We start from the raw sequence: 20,929 nt of genomic DNA, 5'->3' as shown, positions 1-20,929 counted from the left end.
TAATAAGTGTTTTTCAAAGAGAGGGGGCAGTATCTCCACAGACCTGACTAGTCCTGATTTCTTCCTGTGGGGCGACCTTAAAAAAAAGGTGTTTGTGAATAAACCTCAGACAAGAAACGACTTATAACGTAATATCGAGGATCAAATAAGAACCATAAGACTGGAAATGCTTTAAATGTTATGCAAAGTGTGTTGGATCGGGCTATTCAGGGCGAAACTGAACTTTTTTTTTTTTTTAAATAAGTCATTTTTACTTCCCCTAGTTTAAGTGTTGATAAGTTCAAGTGTAAGTGAACAATTATAACCGTATATGTTGCCAAAAATCTCTGAAGGTTTAGTAGTTTAACTTACTGCTAAAATTTGGTGAGTTTAACTTAAGAATTATAGGAGCTATTGAAGATTTAAAAGTGTCAGTGACTTTTGGGCCACCGTGTAAAAGGTTTGTTTTGTTTCTGACAAAATAACTAATATACTCTGTCTTGCCAACTTATCTCATCAACGTATATGGTACAAAACTGTTAATGTGATAGATTGACCTGATGTTTAAAGGTGCACTATGTAACTTTTCTGGAGTGGGGTCCACCACTACTTGTCTTCATGGAGAGTTTACATGCTTCACCTCGAATGTTTCATAGTATTAAACTTATCTCACTTGCATTTATTCAATTACCTCAAAGTGACCGAATCAAGTTTGACAAGTTGTTCTGCATTTCCAATTTGTCTCATAATCTGAGTAATCCATAATTCATGTGACTGTCATCATGGGCCCCACCCTGGAGACATACAGTGTTATCATACCCTGGAGAGAGCTGACACCTGTTAACACTGAGGCCTCCAACCTCCAGATCAGTTTTCTATTCACCCTGACCACATTGGACAGATAGACCACAGATAGCATCAGCGTTGGCTCATGCTTTGGATGACTAAGGTCCCCATCATCGGTATTTGTAGCAAGCCACAAGTACAATATAGGTAAGTATTGGAAGGATTCTTTGGCATAGTCTTCACAAACTAAGCTTTTTGGACCAGAATCCCAATACACAATGTCATTTTCTTGTATGTTGTATGGTTAAAAATGTCATTATAGAATATTTTTTGCATAGGGCTGCAAAAAAAACATACCTAATCAATCTTAGCGTGTCAAAAACATGCAGTTTCCTTTCAAATTACCTTTCATTCTTTCTATTTCTTCAAACCTTATCGGATATTCCCACTCCAGAGGAAGTTTCACAGGCTCTTAGAAGCACAAAGTGACCTCAGAAAGACCCTAACATCAAAGCTGGCCCTTCGATTGAGTTACGGCTTTCCTCCTTATGTTATCAACCCCTCACACCTAATGCACACATTTCCTGTTGTTAGCATGCAGCCTTTTGGAAGAGCACTAAGCTAGCCATATAAGCCCTTGGTTTTGGTTTAAGGGGCAGGTGATAATAGCCTCCCTCCCCTCCTCTCTGAATCATTTCAATGCCTGCTATCTACAGGGAGATCCTTGTATTATCCACAGCAAAAAACTATCTCACATATCAGTCCATTAAAGATGAATGCTGCCGGGCGTCTACACAAACACGGTATCTACTGGCAGCCTACGCCCACGCGGTAAGTCTACAACCCAAACATTTCAAATAAAATGCTCAACAAATAACCAGGGGTCGTATTCTGAAAAAAGACTAGCGTGTCAGTTTAGCGGCGTCCCATCCCTCCGGGCTCTAAACACTCACATGGGTTTTAAGAGTTGAGTACTATTGATCACTATGGATTTAAGGCTGAGAGCGAGGTTGGACTCTGCACCACCGGAGCTCTTTATTTGTGCCGGAGAGGATAATAATAGGTGCACTCCCGGCTCACACAGTGCAGTCATTACCATTAAAGCACAAGCACCTTTTCATCAGCATTCACATCTTGTTCTAGACCTGCTCGCTCCAAGTACTCTTCAGAACATGTTTCATTTGGAAGTTTCCATTGTGGTACAGCGAGGTGGAGACAACAATGAGAGAAGAAGGACAAATAAACTATGATTGAACAATAAAAGGCAAAAAATAAGCAGTCAACAGAGTGGTAAGAGGGGATTTCATGGGCTGGCCACAACAGTACGTTTGAGGAGCTTGACTCTCGTAGTGTAATGCTGCTGCTATACTCCTGGGATACTTCACATCTGTACTTTTTCAAATGGCTTCCATTCAGTGTTCAAAATGAAAAGTTCACTGTAATGCTGGCCAAATGTCCAAAGTCGTTCCAATAGGCTGTAGGAAAATCTTTTTGCACAATCGTACTACTGCTAGTATCAATAGAGGTCCATTATTCACGTCAATTATTGAACCTCAACCAAGACATTTACAAATATTTTTTAAACTGTCAAACTGTCATCAAGATAAATGGAGGTATACACATTTTTGTCAGTATCGTCCAGCGCTAATACCAAGATCATTTCATCATATTTTTGCTACAGCACAAGCTTGATCTCGATAGCGCAACACAAAGTAAAACTGAGAAATACACAAATTGGTTTAAACGAGGTGTATTTGCTGCACCATAACACACCTACTCCTCCCTCACACCTCACTGTAGGGTGTCCTCATGTGGTCATTACCGTTCAGGCTTTAACAGCAGCTACTCATCATCACCTCACGGCTGCTTCGTCTGTCTACAGCTGGTGGTAAGCGAAAACAACCTCAGGCCTAATCATAAAAGATGGGTTAGTGGATAAATGGAAAAATAGAAAGCAGTGTAAAATCTCCAGCCATGTAATTACAACAGACAGGACCACCCCTCCTCCCATCCATTGCCAAAACAAGTGAGACGAGCCTGCAGCACTGTGCATCAAGTGGAAAGGTGAAAAACGAAGGTTTCTCTTTGTTGTTATTTTTGAGCTCTCTTTTCCCAACAGAGCGAGCGGGGTAAAAAAGGCAGATGTAAGCTTTATGTGAAGGGCTGACCCGCCAAGGTTTCTGACCAGGACAAAGTGAAGGAAAAAAGATAAATATATGTACGTACAAACACATCTTCAGTGTATAAATAAATATGGCCTCAGACAAAGACGTTCCTCACACACCTGCTCATCACCACTGTTAAGACTATAGGCAACAAACAGCTAAAATAAACTCTTTATGCATGCATTATTGGTTTTCTGAAACTCTATACAGGCAACAGTTGGTTAGTCCAAAAGTATGTTTGTGTGTGTTTGACCACAGAAAACGAAAGGCACCTGTTTAAAAAAACGCAGTTAGTTTGCTGTGGCAACATATGATGGAAAATCAAGAAACAGAGACAGGTCTACAGTTGTCCCTCGCTGTATCGCGGTTCACCTTTCGTGGTCTCGCTGTTTTGCAGATTTTTCCAGTGCAATTCTACACCCTTTTTTTACAGTGTATGAATGCACATTGTGTTCTGCGTCCCGACCAGCCAAGGCACTGCAGACCACCGTCAATCGATCTCCTCTGTGCTGTGTCTCCTGTTCAGCACAGAATGTGTTCAGCCAAAGTTACATAAATGTTGGATCGATATTACAGCGGAAATGCGCCAGGATGAAGAGACACGGTCAGAGGAACTGTGAAATACACAAGAATCACTATTAATTACTTAAACAAGAGAGAAATTTGAGAAAATGTTAATGCCTGTGTGAGAAAAGTGTATAAAGTGTGTGGTGAGGGGTTTTACAGCCACAAAACATATAGAATAATGAAAAAAATAAAGCTGATACTTCATGGATTTCATCTATTGCAGGTTATTTTTGGAACATAACCCCTGCAATAAACAAGGGACCACTGTGCTGGGTGATGTGCCAGAACAATTTTCTTGGAGCAGGATTTTATAAAAATGTAGTTACATTGCATTCACAAGGTAACAAAAGCCCAGGGCGGGGAAAAAAGAATCACATTTTTCCCCATATTGCTCACTTTCTATTTCAGATTGGATTTTGTTCCATTTTAATGAAAATCCAGACAGGTGAACTTCAGGCACAAAGACCAGGGTGTTAGGACCACTACTATTTTTAATTTTGTGGAGGACCAATTATTCAGGTGAAATCCACATTTGGATTTTAGAATATCTTTGTACAATATATTAAGACTAAAAGCATAAGTTTGACTCATAAACTGTGAGAAAATAGTTGTTCACTTTCCGTAACTTGGATTATAATGACAAGACGCACACGAAGAGAGGAGAAAAGGTGAGGATAATGAAGAGGAAACAGGGGCAGAGGGCACCACATTCACACATTCACAAGATGCAGAGAGAGAGACTGGACAGATTTAAGTCCAAGGACACCTGAAGAGACATAAAGCGTGCGCTGTGGCCTTGACCCTGAGCTTTTTCGCTTAAACAAATGACTCCTCTTCAGCACCATGCACACTTATTTCCACAGGATTGTTTCTGAAAGTTCACACTACACTGTGATTGGCTGAATGCACCTGTCACTCAACGCATGATCAAGGCAGACTGACCAATGAGAGGAAAATGTGGAGAGAAAAGTGTCTTATTTTATTATCCAGGGCAGACAGGACACATTCCTAAGGGTTTGTCATGTTCCCCGTGTGCAGCAGTGAGTGAATGATGATTTATGGCAGCAGATTACAGCTCGTTTGTACAGGCTGTTGTCAAGGAATCAAACCTTGTTAGAGTGGTGATTAATTCTTTCCCTCCCTCCCCAGAGACAAAGGACTTTTTAACAGTGAAGGTCCCGGGTCAATAGTCTCCGATGCACATGGCTGCCTATCGCCCGGCCTTATGTCCACCATGTACATTATTCATAAGGAGGTCAGAAGGAGAGTGGCGAAGCGTGCGTACAAACTGTCAGTCCTTAACTCACCACACTTTGTTTAATTGTGGGCTCTTTTATGGGGTGCTATGGAAACCCAGTCCCGAGGGAGGGGAGTGTGGCGGGGGTCAGTCTTCAGGGACGGGCTGGAGAAATACAAACAGCTTTTCAATGAGGGACCACATCCAAGACTGACACAAGACTCAAAATAAAAACCTAATAAAATGTGTTCCCTCTAAAATCTTCCATATGTTTTTACTCTCTTGTTCTGTCCTTATTCGAGATTTAAAACAGAACCGAGTATGAGAGAAGCCAGTGCGCAGTGATGTTACACTTTTCTTCACTCATCAAATAAAACACCATGTGCGTTATCAGAAAGGAGTCAGAATTGTGATTCATGCGACAAAAATCAAACCAACGCTCAGATCAATAACAGTTATGAAATGGCTTGCAGCTAGCAGCCCAAACACGTCGATCGGAATTAAATAATTGCGAAATTGAGATGTTTCTTTTCAAAATGATGAAAAAATATGTCTTGACATTCTTAATAAATGAGCAACTAACAAGTGCAAACCAATCAAAGAAGCATAAAGAGGTGATTTGGTCATATAGATCTTACTTAATAAGACTTTGAATGGATTCAGTAATGGTTTTTATAGATGTTAAAGAGAATAAGACACATATACTGCCTCGCCACCTGGATTTAACTAAGCAAATATGTTGAGGTTGCTGCAGTTGGTCCGGTCGAGGTTCAGCAGAATGAGGTCAGCTGACACCTGAATATACTGAATGACCAGGTTATTCCATCAATGGATTTTTTTCTTCCCTGATGGTACGGGCATATTCCAAGGTGACAATGCCAGGATTCATCGGGCTCAAATTGTGAAAGAGTGGATCAGGAAGCATAAGACATCATTTTCACACATGGATTGTCCACCACAGAGTCCAGACCTTAACCCCATTGAGAATCTTTGGGATGTGCTGGAGAAGCTTTGTGCAGCGGTCAGACTCGACCAGCATCAATGCAACATCTTGGTGAGAAATTAATGCAACACTGGATGGAAATAAATCTTGTGACGTTGCAGAAGCGAAATCGAAACAATGCAACAGCGGTCCAACGAAATATTAGTGTGTGTGACCTTTTTTTTTTGCTGGCCAGACAGTGTATACGTTAAAGAGAATAAGAGACGTATAAGAGACATACAAACACTGAACTTCGCCCCACGCAAAAACAAAGTCCAAATCCAGCCTCGTGAAACTGCAATAACTTTTTGTTGAATCTTGCTGATGTGGACAGTTTCAGGTCAGCTCCAAAACGTGTCCACATCAATGTATAATTTTAGTTTAGTTACAATTTTTAAGATAAGATAAGATATGCCTTTATTAGTCCCACAGTGGGGAAATTCCAGTATTGCACCGCACAGTTCAAGAACAGAAGGAAAATGGTAACATGCAATAAAACAAGATAATAGATAAATAGCTTAAAATAATTTTAAAAATAGACTTAAAAATAAACTAAAAATAGACTCTAAAACTAAAATAGACTCTAACTAAAAATACACTCTAATTTTGTGATTATTCATGATAATTGACAATGAAACAAGTGAAATCTTTCGATCACTTTTATTCAAATCATGTAAATAGACCATTTTTTCTTGCAATTGCTTTATAAAAATCAAACTTTCTGAATGATTCGGTGAGATAATGTGAGGTAATGTTCATATTCAGCTGTACGTTTTGAAGTCTAAACTGAAATGACTATATTTTTTGCTTCTCACAATTATCATTTCACATTACTTAAGAATTAAAATTATAGTGTGACCTGAATAACAACGATTATTGATGATCAGAATAATCTTAACATCCCTAACCACAACAAAAGCCAGGATTACATCTGGAGTAAAACCAGGACAAAATCTGCACCCGATGACCTTTACACAAAAGCTGACAACAGTTTAAAGACACGTGTGATACATGTGTTCTCCTCGTGCACGACACATTTTGAGCAACGCACAATATAAGTGGAAGTGTTTTGCAATGTGAAATCGTCTCCAGACTCTATTGTTTAACGAGGATGTCCTGTCTGAAACAACAAAGCAGAAGGGAAAGAAGAGGCTCACACTACTGGCTGCGAGAAGTCTATGAGGAAGAGAGAAAAGTGTTGACAGCACATTATCCAAACAAGGAAAAACAGTCGTATGTTTTCGATGTTTGGTTTGAATTGTGTATCGGATCGCGCAGCTTATAGATGGGCACTGATCCACAAAAACATTAACTACGATACGGAGCTGTGCATGTCCCTGAATTAGCAGCTCTGAGCGTGTTTACATCGACGTCAAGGGTTAATCCTCTTTATCCACGTTTCACATCCTGACAGCAGCAGCAGGACACTTTCAGCACATGTCATTACACACATCATTATGTCTGGGACTTAACACACAAATTATACAATGATACACTCGTCTATAGTGTAATGAACAGCTAAACAAACGCAATTAAATCAGGATAAAACCGGGATTAGATGCAGAACTAAGCACTCACAGCAATGACTCAACTATAAATATACTTTAGGAATAAGAACGAAGAACTAAGATTAAACTAAGACCCCAGAAAAAATATTGTATAGTTTTGCTTAACGAACCAAAGAGACACCTGTTACCACATAAGTCACAGTAAGTGTTATATCGACTTCAAAACATGATAAATAGAACAATACTTTCTGGAGGTCAATATTTATCTTGTATACCTTTTCTTTGTAGTGGTGGGATTGATTTATTTATTCATTCATTCATTTATTTATGTATTATTAATGTATTTATTTATTCATTCATTTATGTATTATTATTATTTATTTATTTTATTTTATTATTATTATATATTTTTTGCAACATAATAAGATTTGAACTTATGAACTTTGATCATTGATTATAGATTATAATTACAAATTGCTAAGTGTTGCATTCTTCAAATTATTTATTGCAGCTTTTCTTTTCTTTCTTTCTTTTTTTTTGCAATATTGTACATTTTGAATACTTTTCGGGGATAACTCTACTTTTTAGTTTGGGTTCAACATTTTCTATATTAACTTTAGCAATATATCGCTCTTCAAAATGTGTTATTGTGACAAGTTTATTACCAAATACGATAATGTCCTTTATTCCAGTCTGGTATATCTCATATTCAAATCTTCTTTACTCACAGCAAAAGAGCAGACTGTACTTTTTTTATTATGATCCACCACCATGAAGATGTCACTACTTTGACTGGAATGTTCCACAAGGCCAAGTTACAAGTTAGATCTGTGGAGCGGCACCCTCGCTCACAATAAAGCATGTTTTTTGTAATGATGTCTGTGTAAGCCTTCAGTCCAGGTCTGGTCCATAACAAAATCTGTCAACTGGGCAAAAAAGTTGTAGGAAACTGAAGTGAAGAACTGAAGATGAGCAGCAAAACATCTCTACAACTTTTTGTTCAGTTGAGAGATTTTACTTTTGGTTTTGCAAACACCTGTAATTCAAAAAAATCAAGATAGATAACTTTAAGAGCAGACTGTGGAGGATTTTATGCCACGCCATGACATCTCCATGAAGATAAGCAAAAAAAAAAAAAAAAAATTGATGGACCGATACAAGGACAAAATATATCTGATTAATCTTTTTGCCATAACACCCAGCCCTATTTAGAGAAAGTGAAACCAAAAAAAACAAAAAAAAACCAGACGCTATCCCTCTAAGATTACAGCCTCAAAGTACATTTTACTGTACGGATTCAAGGATTCAGTCTCTTTTCACGTTCACCTCTGCACCGTTTTCAAACTGGTCATGTGACACATCAGGACCGGGGGTGTGACTTATACTCAGATGCGACTTATATGTAGAATATAAGTCGTATCTGAGTATATCATTTCACATCTTCGTTGGTAACACTGACAACCTGACAACCGTTTTTTTCTTCATTATTATGCATTTTTTTACTTATACTCCGGAAAATAGACAACACAGACATTTTGCCATATCGCCCAGCCCTACTTTGAGAAAATAAAACCAAAAACAGATGCTATCCCTCTAAGATTACAGCCTCAAAGTACATTTAACTGTACGGATTCAAGGTTTCAGTCTCTTTTCACGTTCACCCCAGCACCGTGTCCGAACTGGTCATGTGACACGTCTCACCACAATTACCTGCTCACCTCCTCCAGCGAGAGAGCACTGATTAAGCGAGATAAGCACCTGTCACATGCTCCCTTCTTCTTCAAAAAAAAAAGAAAAAAGCTCCGGCCTTTTCTATTGTCAGAACCAGTCGAGCAGGAAGCGCCTCATTTTCCTGCCCGCCTGTTGAATCCTATCACAATGGTATCGCGTAGCCCATTCAAACGCTGTAAACCGAGTTATAATCAAGATCTGTGGGAAAACAAGAAAAATGCTGATCGTCAACTTCGCAAGCAGAAAACCTTTTTGGGAAACCTGTGCACGCCCGGGTCGCACAGTCTTGTTTACCTATACTCGAGTACGCGGCTGTTAATGGACACTGATTGGCGAATTGAGCGTGGAATATTCTGCGGCAGTTAATAGCTTTATTGAATCTGCTGACCTCATTATACAGCAGCTGAGCGTCCCGGAGCAGAGCGTGTACAAAGCAGCGCTGCGCTAGATTCAGGAAGAGGGAAAGAACAACAGGAGGTATAGAGTGGGGTTTCTCTCTCTCTGCACGACAGGAGAAAGTGATGGCAAGAAATGAACCAAACTGGACAAAGAAAGAAGCATAACGTCAAGTCAAGTGTGTCTGCCGTGTGATTTGATTTGATTTTCTTTGCCCAGAATGTTACACACCGTCTTTTCCGGACTAAAAATTGCGCATTTTATTCTTTTCACAGTCTGGCGCGGGGTGCGACTTATACTCAGATGCGATTTATATGTGGAATATAAGTCGTATCTGAGTATATCATTTCACATCTTCGTTACGGTCACACTGACAACCACGGTTTTTCTTCATTATTATGCATTTTTTGACTTGAATACATTAGTAGAGTTGTCAAAAATATTGAAAATCAGATACTAATCCATACGAAAACTAGTGTTGGAACTAAATACTGAAAAAGTCCCATTGACTGGACAAAAAATGGACCTTTCCTGAATGATTTTGAGTTGTATCAGAGCAAGTATAAGACACATAGACAAGTGTACGCCCATGGACCACTATGAACCTACCTGGATGACTGAGGGATTACTTAGACCAGGCATGCCCAAACTGTGGCCCGGGGGCGAAATGCGGCCCTCAGACCAATTTTTTTGGCCCTCAAGCTTCCAGGTGATTGGTCCATATTACCTTAAACTGTACTTTTTACTGTACATTTCTGAAAATCTTCTTTAACAAGCCCATATCAAATATTTAAGGTGTCCCGTTGAGGATGTAAGCGTGAATAAAGGTCTAGTTGTTCAGTTTAACTTGTAATAACAATGCAGATTTGAAGTATTCAGTGCATTGGCGACCAGTCTGTGGCCCTTAATGAGAAAAGTTTCGACACACCTGTTTAGACGTAAGGCCACGTGGGAAAGGAAACGCTATGAATTAATGTCGAAAATGTCTATATAAGAGTGTTTTATTATTATCGTGGTATTGGAATCTGTAGAGAGCATCAAGTCTATTGCTTAGTATGAAAATCCCGTTTGAAATTTTTGTATCGTGACAACACTATTACATAATACAGCATTAAATGTATCGATCACGCAATTACTGAATTACGGTTTTGTTTTACAGCTTAAAAATGTTGAAAAACCCGTCACCTGTCACCTGTAATTGGTCTCGGTTATGGAGGAAAAATGGGTCTGATGATCATTCCATGGAATAACGTAATAACCTGGCAGACCTTTCACTAGAAAAGTTACATAGTGCAGCTTTAAATCTAGCTTTATGCCTATATCACAGTGAATATGTGAGATGTTGAGATCTTTGGTGCAATGCATTCTGTAGTAAGTAATAAAACAAAGCAAATAAACATTGTCTTGCAGATCTCTGGACTTTACAACAATTTCAAATAATCTGGATGTGATGAATAAACCAGAATCTTGTAGGAAAATGCATTTTTGTTCAAACTTGTGACATTGGGCAATACATCGATTATGTTTATCGTGCAGAAAATGTGCTGATATGCAAAATCTGCTATCGTTTAAAAAAAAAATTTTGCTTAAAACTGTGTCAAAAGACCTAAAGAACAAAGAAGTTGGACAAAACTGGAAGAAACGTAGCATATAAAGTGATATTTTATGTTGATGGGTAACTGCACTTTCACTTAAACCTCATTTAACACAGACACATTTGGATAAAAGAGCTGATAATGTTTATTTACTGTCTCCTACATACTTCATATCTTAAGTTTTGAGATAAGTAAGTGTTAAATGCAGCTCATACGTCTCCCTCCTGTTGCTTTATCCCCATGTCGTGGGGTTTCTGCAGACCTGACAGGATATCACATGGTTTACATTGTTTGGTTTTGTCCAGGAAACAGGATCTTCACACAGCGAGAGCGCACCAGCTGACCGCCACTCAGCTACAAATCACAAGTCAATTTGTTTTCAGGTCTTCCCCGTCAGCGTGAAGTCAAGTCCTCTGTTTGACCTCATCCACCGGTCAACAGTGTCCAGACAAAAACATGAACAACTGATGGACAAAACAGCAACGATGTTAAACCTTTTACTACAGTGATGAGGCAGGGTGAGTTTGTTTAGAAAGAGCAATTTAGAAAGTGACGTAAACATATACATATACATCTGAAGAACTGAATAAGACTAAAACAGGATGAAACCAGGACTGAACCAGGACTGAACCAGCACTAAACCAGGTCTAACCCAGGAATAAACCAGAGCTAAACCAGGACTAAACCAGGACCAAACCAGGACTAAACCAGGTCTAAATCAGGACTAAACCAGGGCTAAACTAGGACTAAACCAGGACTAAACCAGGACCAAACCAGGACTAAACCAGGACTAAACCAGGACCAAACCAGGACTAAACCAGGACTAAACCAGGACTAAACCAGGTCAAAACCAGGAATAAACCAGGACTAAAGCAGGATGAAACCAGGACTGAACCAGGACTGAACCAGGACTAAACCAGGTCTAAATCAGGACTAAACCAGGTCTAAATCAAGACTAAACCAGGACTAAACCAGGACTAAACCAGGTCTAAATCAGGACTAAACCAGGTCTAAACCAGGACTAAACCAGGACTAAACCAGGTCTAAATCAGGACTAAACCAGGTCTAAATCAGGACTAAATCAGGACTAAATCAGGGCTAAACCAGGTCAAAACCAGGAATAAACCAGAGCTAAACCAGGACTAAACCAGGACCAAACCAGGACTAAACCAGGACTAAACCAGGTCTAAATCAGGACTAAACCAGGGCTAAACTAGGACTAAACCAGGACTAAACCAGGACCAAACCAGGACTAAACCAGGACTAAACCAGGACTAAACCAGGACTAAACCAGGTCTAAATCAAGACTAAACCAGGACTAAATCAGGACTAAACCAGGTCTAAATCAGGACTAAATCAGGACTAAATCAGGTCTAAACCAGGACTAAACCAAGTCTAAACCAGGACTAAACCAGGACTAAAACAGGTATAAACCAGGTCTAAACCAGGTGTAAACCAGAAGTAAACCAGGACTAAACAAGAACTAAACCAGGATTAAAACCAGGACTAAACTAGGATTAAACCAGAGCTAAACCAGGTCTAAACCAAGTCTAAACCAAGGCTAAACCAGGACTAAACCAGGACTAAACCAGAACTAAACTAGGTCTAAACCAGGACTAAAACAGGACGAAACCAGGTCTAAATCAAGACTAAACCAGGTCTAAACCAGGACTAAACCAGGACTAAACCAGGACTAAACCAGGACTAAACCAGGTCTACATACACAGCTTTAACTTAAAGTTAAATATCCAGGGAAAGTAGAATGACAGAAGCTTTGGATCTCAGGCTTTCCACAGACAATCCACATGTATAAAAGAGGAAAAAACAGGCATGACAATCTACTAACTCCACAATTTAACCCAAAAATACACCGCAGGACACTGGGATAAACCTCCACACACTGCAAACACCCTTCTGATCCACTATCAACCCAGAGCAGGTCCCATAATGTGCAGAATAAACCAGTGACACATGATTCACAAAGCTCCAGTGTTGACATATCAACATGTCCTCTGTCTGTTGACTCTGAGGAAAAGTATGGGACAAATGCTTTTTCCTAACAACAAACAGACTAGATAAAGTTGTTATGCAATGATTTTAAATAGAAAGTTCGTAATTGTAGACCAAACAGATACGATTGTTTTTCATATTGTAGACTGGAAAAGATCTTAAACAGCTTCGAATCCAAACTTAAACTGACATAGGACATGAATGAATGAAATCAACCAGGTGTAAAACTTGTGTTCAGTCAGAAAACTACGTGAAAAGTGCAGAAGAGCGCGCTTTATCTTTACCTTGAGTCTTTGTTTTCAGCGCAGAGTCGCTCCTCAAAGTCCACAGTCACTGCGCACAGTCACTTTCTGAATATTTGCCTGTTTGTTTCAGTGGATGCTTCAGTTTCCTTTGTTAATCCTTATAAGTTAAAGCCTTTCTCCCGTCCTGCGTCCCCCTGGTTCAGTGTCACACATTCGCAGGGGCCGCCTTGTGCCACGGCGCAGCGCTCCAGCCTGAGGCACGTCACTCTCTGGAGCCGCTGCTGCGTCCTTCCCCCCTGCAGCCAATCAGAGCACTCCCCCTCCACACAAACACGCGCACGCTGGACGGGGGAGAGCGAATGGGCTTTGTCTAATTGACCGAGGAGGACTTTGTTTGCAGAGCGCTCAAGTGGCTTTGTTAATAGCCAGTTTAGCTTTGTGTAACACTAGAATAATACAGGACTGCACTTTGCGCTTTCATTTCTGCAGTAAATGGACTAATTCTGGTGGTCTGGTTTTATGTTATTCCTTTTCATTATGCATGTTTTTATACACAATTTCATGGATACAGGTCCCTATTATGGCCATTCATGTAGGAAAGGTTTTAATTCTGCACTTTTTTCTCATTTAATGCTAATTTTATGATAATTATTTTTGATTTTTTAATGTTTTGATTTGCTGTATTGTGATTTTAATGTCTTTATTATTCTGTAAAGCACTTTGAACACTTTTTATTGCCATTGTCAACTCTCTTTGGTGATAAAGTGCAGAATAAAAACACTGAATAAGTACAAATAAGAGCATGCATAAAGTTAAAAAAGATATGTTTAAAAGTAAAATAAAATACTTAGAGGTAGATATATGCAACAACATTATAACAACAGTGCAAACATGGATTATTAAGGTGACCGGTATTGTAAAATGTCCAGTTTAGTCCAGATACCTTGTGCTATACAAATAAACTTGCCTTGTTGTTGTTGTATAAGCACATTAAGAACACGGTGTCTTTTTATGTTGCTGTTGATAGAAAATGTTACAGGTTGTTCTGTCCTTCTAGAAAAGGTGCATGTGTCTATACTGTAAAAACCTGATTATAACAAAACATAACCAACATATTAAAGCGGGAAACCACCCTGCAAAAACTCTCCTGTGGCTTCATCCTGCAGCAACTACAATATAGTACAACAATATAATAAAACATGGTTCTTTGATGTGTTTTTTTCTAACAGAGTCTAATAAAATCAATATAGAAACTGATGACTAAATAGAGACCAGAGTAAATGAAGTCTAAAGGAAGGAAAGGAGTGTCCCTGTGCTGCGGTTTCATTGCAGACAGAACAATGGGAAAGCCAAGTAACGCTCAGAAAATGTAGGAGTAAGGAAACGGGAAGCCTGAACTTGTCCCATGCATGAAGTGTCCAGAGCTGAGAGACTCCACAATGACTAAAAAAACACAAACAAGAGACCAGCAGAAACAAAAGATGAGCTCTTGTGTCTGGTCCAAGGGGCTGCCTGTGTTACTGCTTTTCGTGTGGGTCCAAATGAGTCACCCCGGACACCCCCCTTTCTTTCCCCCTCTCCCCACGCACACACACCCCTTCATTTTGGATTTGTGCGAGACTGTGATTACGCTCACCCCTGTGTCATGTGTTGGCCAAGTGCTCCCCTGCTCCTCCACCTTCCTCCCTCCTCCTCCTCATCATGACCCCTCCCTCCAAGCCCACACACTTATTTCAGATCTGCCCGGGCCTCAGCTCCGTTGAGATTAGCACACGACCCATTGTTCTGCTCTCATCATGGAAACAAGTTGCATTATTTTACCTCCCATCAAGTGTGACGTGTCAAAGCTCGAATATCTTCTACAATGCTGTTTAGAAATGAATGGAAATTTGAAGAAAAGACACTGAAGAATAGATAAAAGTCAGGGTTTGTGAGAAAATGGTTACTACTGAAGTATATTGTTGTTGGTTCTCTGTAAATCTACTCACAAAATGGTGACAGTTAAGCGTTTATTTGCAAAAACAGAGAACTAACTTTGAAAAAAAATCCATTTATGACGCCATCTTCTACACACAAATAATACATTTTATGCTTTTGATACATTTTTCTTTTATTTCTCAGTTAATTTCATTTTTTTCTTTCAATTTTTCTTCATTTTTTGGCAAATGAACCCGCGTGTCATGACAAACTTGCTAATTTTTTCTTTTTTTTCTGCAAATGTTGAGTTTTTAAAGAACCTACTCACAAAATGGTGACAGTTAATCTCCAATCAAGCGTTTATTTGCAAAAACAGAGAACTAACTTTGAAAAAAATCAATTTATGACACCATCTTCTACACACAAATAATTAATTTTACGCTTTTGATACATTTTTATTTTATTTCTCAATTAATTTCCATTTTTCGTTCAATTTTTCTTTATTTTTTTTTGCAAATGAACCCAAGTGACCGCTCAAGATACAACATGACATGACAAACTTGCTCATGGATTTTATTTTTATTTTTTTATGCAAAAGTTGAGCTTTTAAAGAACCTACTCACAAAATGGTGACAGTTAATCTCTAATCAAGTGTTTATTTGCAAAAACAGAGAACAAACTTTGAAAAAAATCCATTTATGACACCATCTTCTACACGCAAACAGTAAATTATACGCTTTTGATACATTTTTCTTTCATTTCTCAATTCATTTCCATTTTTTCTTTAAATTTTTCTGTATTTTTTTTGCAAATGAACCTGCGTGACATGACAAAGTTGCTAATTTTTTCTTTTTTTTTATGCAAAAGTTGAGTTTTTAAAGACCCTACTCACAAAATGGTGACAGTTAATCTATAATCAAGTGTTTATTTGCAAAAACAGAGAACTAACTTTGAAAAAAATCTTCTACATGTAAACAATAAATTATACGCTTTTGATACATTTTTCTTTTATTTCTCAGTTAATTTCGTTTTGTTTTTGTTTGTTTTTTGTTTTGCAAATGAACCCGAGTGACCCTCAGAATACAGCATGACATGACAAACTTGCTCATTGATTTTTTTTTTTCATGCAAAAGTTTGAGCTTTTAAAGACCCACTCCAACCGAATCAATCCCGTGTTGACAACATGTTTGCCCCGAAGGAGGAAGAGGCAATGAATTTGAAGAAGAGGGGGATTATGTTGTGCTAGCAGAACAGATGTTAACAGTGACCTCCCGAGAGCGGCCCCTAGACTGACTGACACACTGTCCCACACGAGCTGCGCTATTGTCAACGTGCATCCTGTCCCGGGTTGCTGCCCCCCCTCATCCTCCTCTCCTCGCTCTTACCCCATTAACACAGATAACCCCTCCTCCCTCCATCAGCCTTGACCTTGATGTGCTGCTAATGTCGTGCTCCTTTGTGCTCTGATAGACTTTTATATTCACTATAGTGTGGGCTTTGATAAACAAAAGGTGCATCCACAATAAGTGAACATACGTCACTATATCAGCCGAGCAAAAGCAGGTCAGCTGTTGTACCACCAGTATGAGTTATTCTTTTGAGCTTTAGCCATTTCACGGGGCCTTTAGTGTTTTCCAGGTCATGGAGGAGAGCTGGATCTGTAAAGAGCCACTATGAGTATGTTCTTTTTGATTGGGTTTATACGACAAAGTACAAAATGACACGAGGCATTAAAAAGTGTTTGTATTTCTACATCTTACTCGTTTCTTTCAGACAAACAGTTTGCCTCTCGCTCATATAGATGCATTCTCTTTTTTTTGTCGTTAAAGTTCATTATAACAAGAATAAACACACAAAACGCAAACAACTGATCATATTAATCACTCAGTCGATTACTTCGGTTTAGCAGAAATATTACTGTGCACAAATGACAAAAAGTGACTCTATATCCTGTTTGTTTTGTCCAGGGTGTTGTGCACTTTAGAGATCAGTCTTTTATATAAATGCACTCTCTTTGTAATCGCCCGGAGAGCAACTTTAGCAGTTTAACGAGGAACAGAGGAGAGCAGAGAGAATTTGTCCAGTGCAGACCCAAGTGCATTTATTTTCTGACACCAAAAATATTTACAAAAACACAGACAATTTTAAAGAGTCTGCAACCTCCTATGCACATCTCACCCTTCTTTGCACAAATTGAGGTTTTCTCCTTTTATACAGCACCTCCTTTAATTGGTTGAGCCCACTCTGCAGCACAGGTATGTTTCAGCACATCCAATAATCTTGTTAAAAGTTATAAATGACAAAACAGTATAAATCTTTATTCAATCAAATCGGTTGTTAAAAAAAACACGAACACGAATTAGATAAACAAAAAGCTGAAATATTTCACGCCCCTCCTTGTTGGGACACAGTTGTCTGCCCCGGAACCTTCTTAAGTTGCTCTGGGTGCCTGGGGACTCATTTGGCTGGAACACCTAAGGCAGACAACATGGGTAAGTTGAAATTTAGCAGTTCAATCATAAGTAATTAGCTGATACACAAACACTTTAATCAAAACATTTTAAACGTCTTTCATGTATAATCTTCTATCAGTCACTCTGTTGTACGTCTCAGCTATTCCAGTTCTCTCCCATAGTCTCTTCCTTCAATGGAAAAGTGTCAGATTGTGTCAGTCCCAGGCCCATAGAAATGAGACCTTAAAGCCACATATAACTTTTTTTTTCATTGTGTTTATGTGCCATCGCACCACCAAAAACCTGACTCTTATTTGGCCTAGAAGAGGGACTTTTTTCCTTGTTTCCATTTTAAAATGTTCTTAAGTTTGTTTTTTTAACTTTCTATCTCCAGTGGAATCATGCACACGACATGCCGCCTCCAGAAAGTTACATAGTATACCTTTTTAAGAATAAGTAAATGAACAAAGTGCATTTATAGACCCTGATAAACCAAATGCAAAAGCTAAAAAAAGAGATGGTGAGAGGTGTTTGTGAGAAGCTGTGGTTACAAAAGTCTTATTTGACCTTAAAATATAGAAAATCCAAACAGGTGAGGTGAGACTTGAGTCAAAAGGAGTCCCCAGTGTGAAAGATTCCTCTATCTGCATCTCCTTAATCAGGTGGATCACAGAACTTTCACCAAAGCAAAACAATTGGACATGAACTCTCAAATTGCAAACCAAACTATTAAATTGTTTTTATCATTTATTCATTTTCTCTGCTCAAAACTGACTTTACCACAGGCTTTGTGGGACAGACTGGGTCACACGAGGCTGCTTTTCTACAGGACAGACTTGTATGGAGGCAAGGAACTAGTGCGCCCTCTTGTGGACAGCAGTGAATTTACAGCACACCAGCAGAGAAAAGCTTGTGCGCCCTCTAGTGTCTAAAACAGGCAACACAAAAGCACTTTTAATTGCTGTTGGGGGGGGGGGGAAATGCAAAGAATCACCACACATAGGTTCTGTCTGTTCTAAACAAAAGGGTAAGTCTAAGTCTGGGTCTGGGACTAGCAGGACCACCTTCCTTTAGTTGTCCCGCATAACCGTTCACCCCCCCCCCCCCCCCGTCCCCTGTCCCACGTCCCACTTTTTTAGAGAATGTCCCACTTTTCATTGATGCCACATTAAATATAAAAAGTGAGATTTACATAAACATTTTTTCTCACAAATAAAGTCTAGACTTTTTGGGGAGTCTGATGTTTCACCTTATTCAACAATGTCCCTCTTTTTCTACTTTGATACAAGGTAAAGGTACAGTTTGGGTTAAATAATGTTCCTAGTGATGCACGTATTTGAGTAAGAACTTTAAAGCTACTATCTGTGATTAGACTGGACAACCCGCCCCTGTTGAACTCACATCATCACCAGACGCTGTTTACTTTACTGCTGTCTGATAATGTGCCATAATGTGATTTGCCATCTACTGATTAATAAATACATAAAATAATAATGATTTTACTGATGGTAACTTTTAATATTAAGTAGTAATTAACATATTAGCAGTACCATTTTGATAACCTGTGTGTGCACCAATAACACAAACTAACTGTAGTTGTCGTACATGTTCTAACAATAGTAATCATAAAGCTTGTATGTAAAAAATAAAATAAAATAAAAAAAATCTAAATTTAACAAATGTTTCTGTTTCATAAGTTCTGTTCTAAGTTGCTGTAGTGACCTGTAGCACAATAGCTGGAGGTAGTAGACGTTATTATCTAAAGTTTTATCATGATCAGTGCCTTTAGGGGTGAGTTTATGATTTTTATCGTATAGAATCTCTGCTGGGATTTCTACTCCTTTACTTCTTTACACAACACAGAGACATGTGACTATTCTTTACCAAACAGCGAGAACATAAAGCTCGTCATAATACAAGGCACAATATTTAAACCAATTTCACGCTGAGCAGAACAAAGACGATTAATCTGACACCAGTGATGCATCAAACAAGTAAATGTGTTTTATAGCATCACTGTGAACTCTGACCTCTACACACTGCAGGAAATGACCCAGCAATATCAACTTTATTAAAATAACTTTAAAGGTGACCACAGAATCCAGATCTGTTGCACTCATTTTATTGTCTAATTCTGAAAAGACTGAGTGTGGTACTGGATGCATCATGTTTCGCAAACCAGTTTCCACAGAGAAGTGTTACTGGGAGAGCAAAAAAACTCATTTATTCTTTTATTAAATGAAGTTAGAAGAATAAAACTTTCTACAGGTGGAAGGTCAGCTGCACGATTCCATGGAAATAGAAACTTTGGAACATTGTCCATGGAGACAGATGTGTTTTATGTCATACAGTGGAAGGTTATAGCCAAAGGAACAGCCCTCCAGGTAAATTAAGAGTCAGGTTTGTGGAGGTGTGAGTCTGCTCAGAGTAAAACACATATTTTTCTGTTTTTCAGGGCAAAAAAATGCCCATAATGAAAACACATTTTTATTTCATCCTTTTGACAAATAAGTTACACACGTATGGCTTTAATCAAGGCCTCAGAGGGAACCCTTTGTTTTTATCACATGGAAGAACCTGCAGGCCCACCGGGAGAACATGCAAACTCTACTCAGAAAAGCTCCATGGGGCCCAGGAGTCAAGCCCAGGATCGTGTTGCTGTGAGGCTGAAATGTTAACCACGGAGCACAATTTCATTAGTGAAATAAGAGCCATAAAATAGTGTATAAACAATGGGAAAGAGTGTTTCTTAACACTTTACATATGTGTTTTTGTCATTAAGATATGACAGAAATCAGAAAATAAGTAGGAAGTTTGACATGAGCCATTGGTTTGTGATCTAATAAGTAAAAGAGTTCACTGCCTGTGTTAAATGGGACATTATTTGGTGTCAGAGCATTGTCTAATATGAGACCACACACCACTGTTAAAGAATAAAGACCATTCTCCACAATAAGCATGAAAAACTCATTAATAAAGAACAAATCTACTATTGTGCACAAACAACTGGCCTTGAAACAAGTCGCATCCTCAGATTCAAGCAGCAAAATGCATTTCATGCCTTACACACTTATGGACTGAAGAGTTTCAAGGGAGAGTCTTTCAGTGAAAAGTGCATAAAATCACACATGCACACGCACACACATACGTAAACATAGATACACACACACATACATAAACACCCCAACACACATACATAGATACACACGCACACACACATACATACATAGATACACACACATATACACACAAACACACACCTACATACATAGATACATGCACACACACACACATACACACACATACACACACACATACATACATAGATACATACACACGCACACACACACACCATATA

The 20,929-nt window shown here is 38.9% G+C and overlaps 1 protein-coding gene across 1 annotated transcript in view; it reads right to left on the bottom strand.

Moving 5' to 3' along the window:
• Positions 1–13,472, bottom strand: part of frmd4ba (FERM domain containing 4Ba) — a 47,076-nt gene extending 33,604 nt beyond the window's left edge. The window contains exon 1 of the mRNA XM_033966190.2: positions 13,241–13,472. The gene's annotated coding sequence lies outside the window, so the exon portion shown is untranslated. The remainder of the gene's footprint in view (positions 1–13,240) is intronic.
• Positions 13,473–20,929: the final 7,457 nt, after the last annotated feature.

This window comes from Periophthalmus magnuspinnatus, chromosome 5, assembly GCF_009829125.3.
Source record: "Periophthalmus magnuspinnatus isolate fPerMag1 chromosome 5, fPerMag1.2.pri, whole genome shotgun sequence".
NCBI lineage: Eukaryota > Metazoa > Chordata > Actinopteri > Gobiiformes > Gobiidae > Periophthalmus > Periophthalmus magnuspinnatus.
This window is presented reverse-complemented; position numbering and strand designations above follow the sequence as displayed.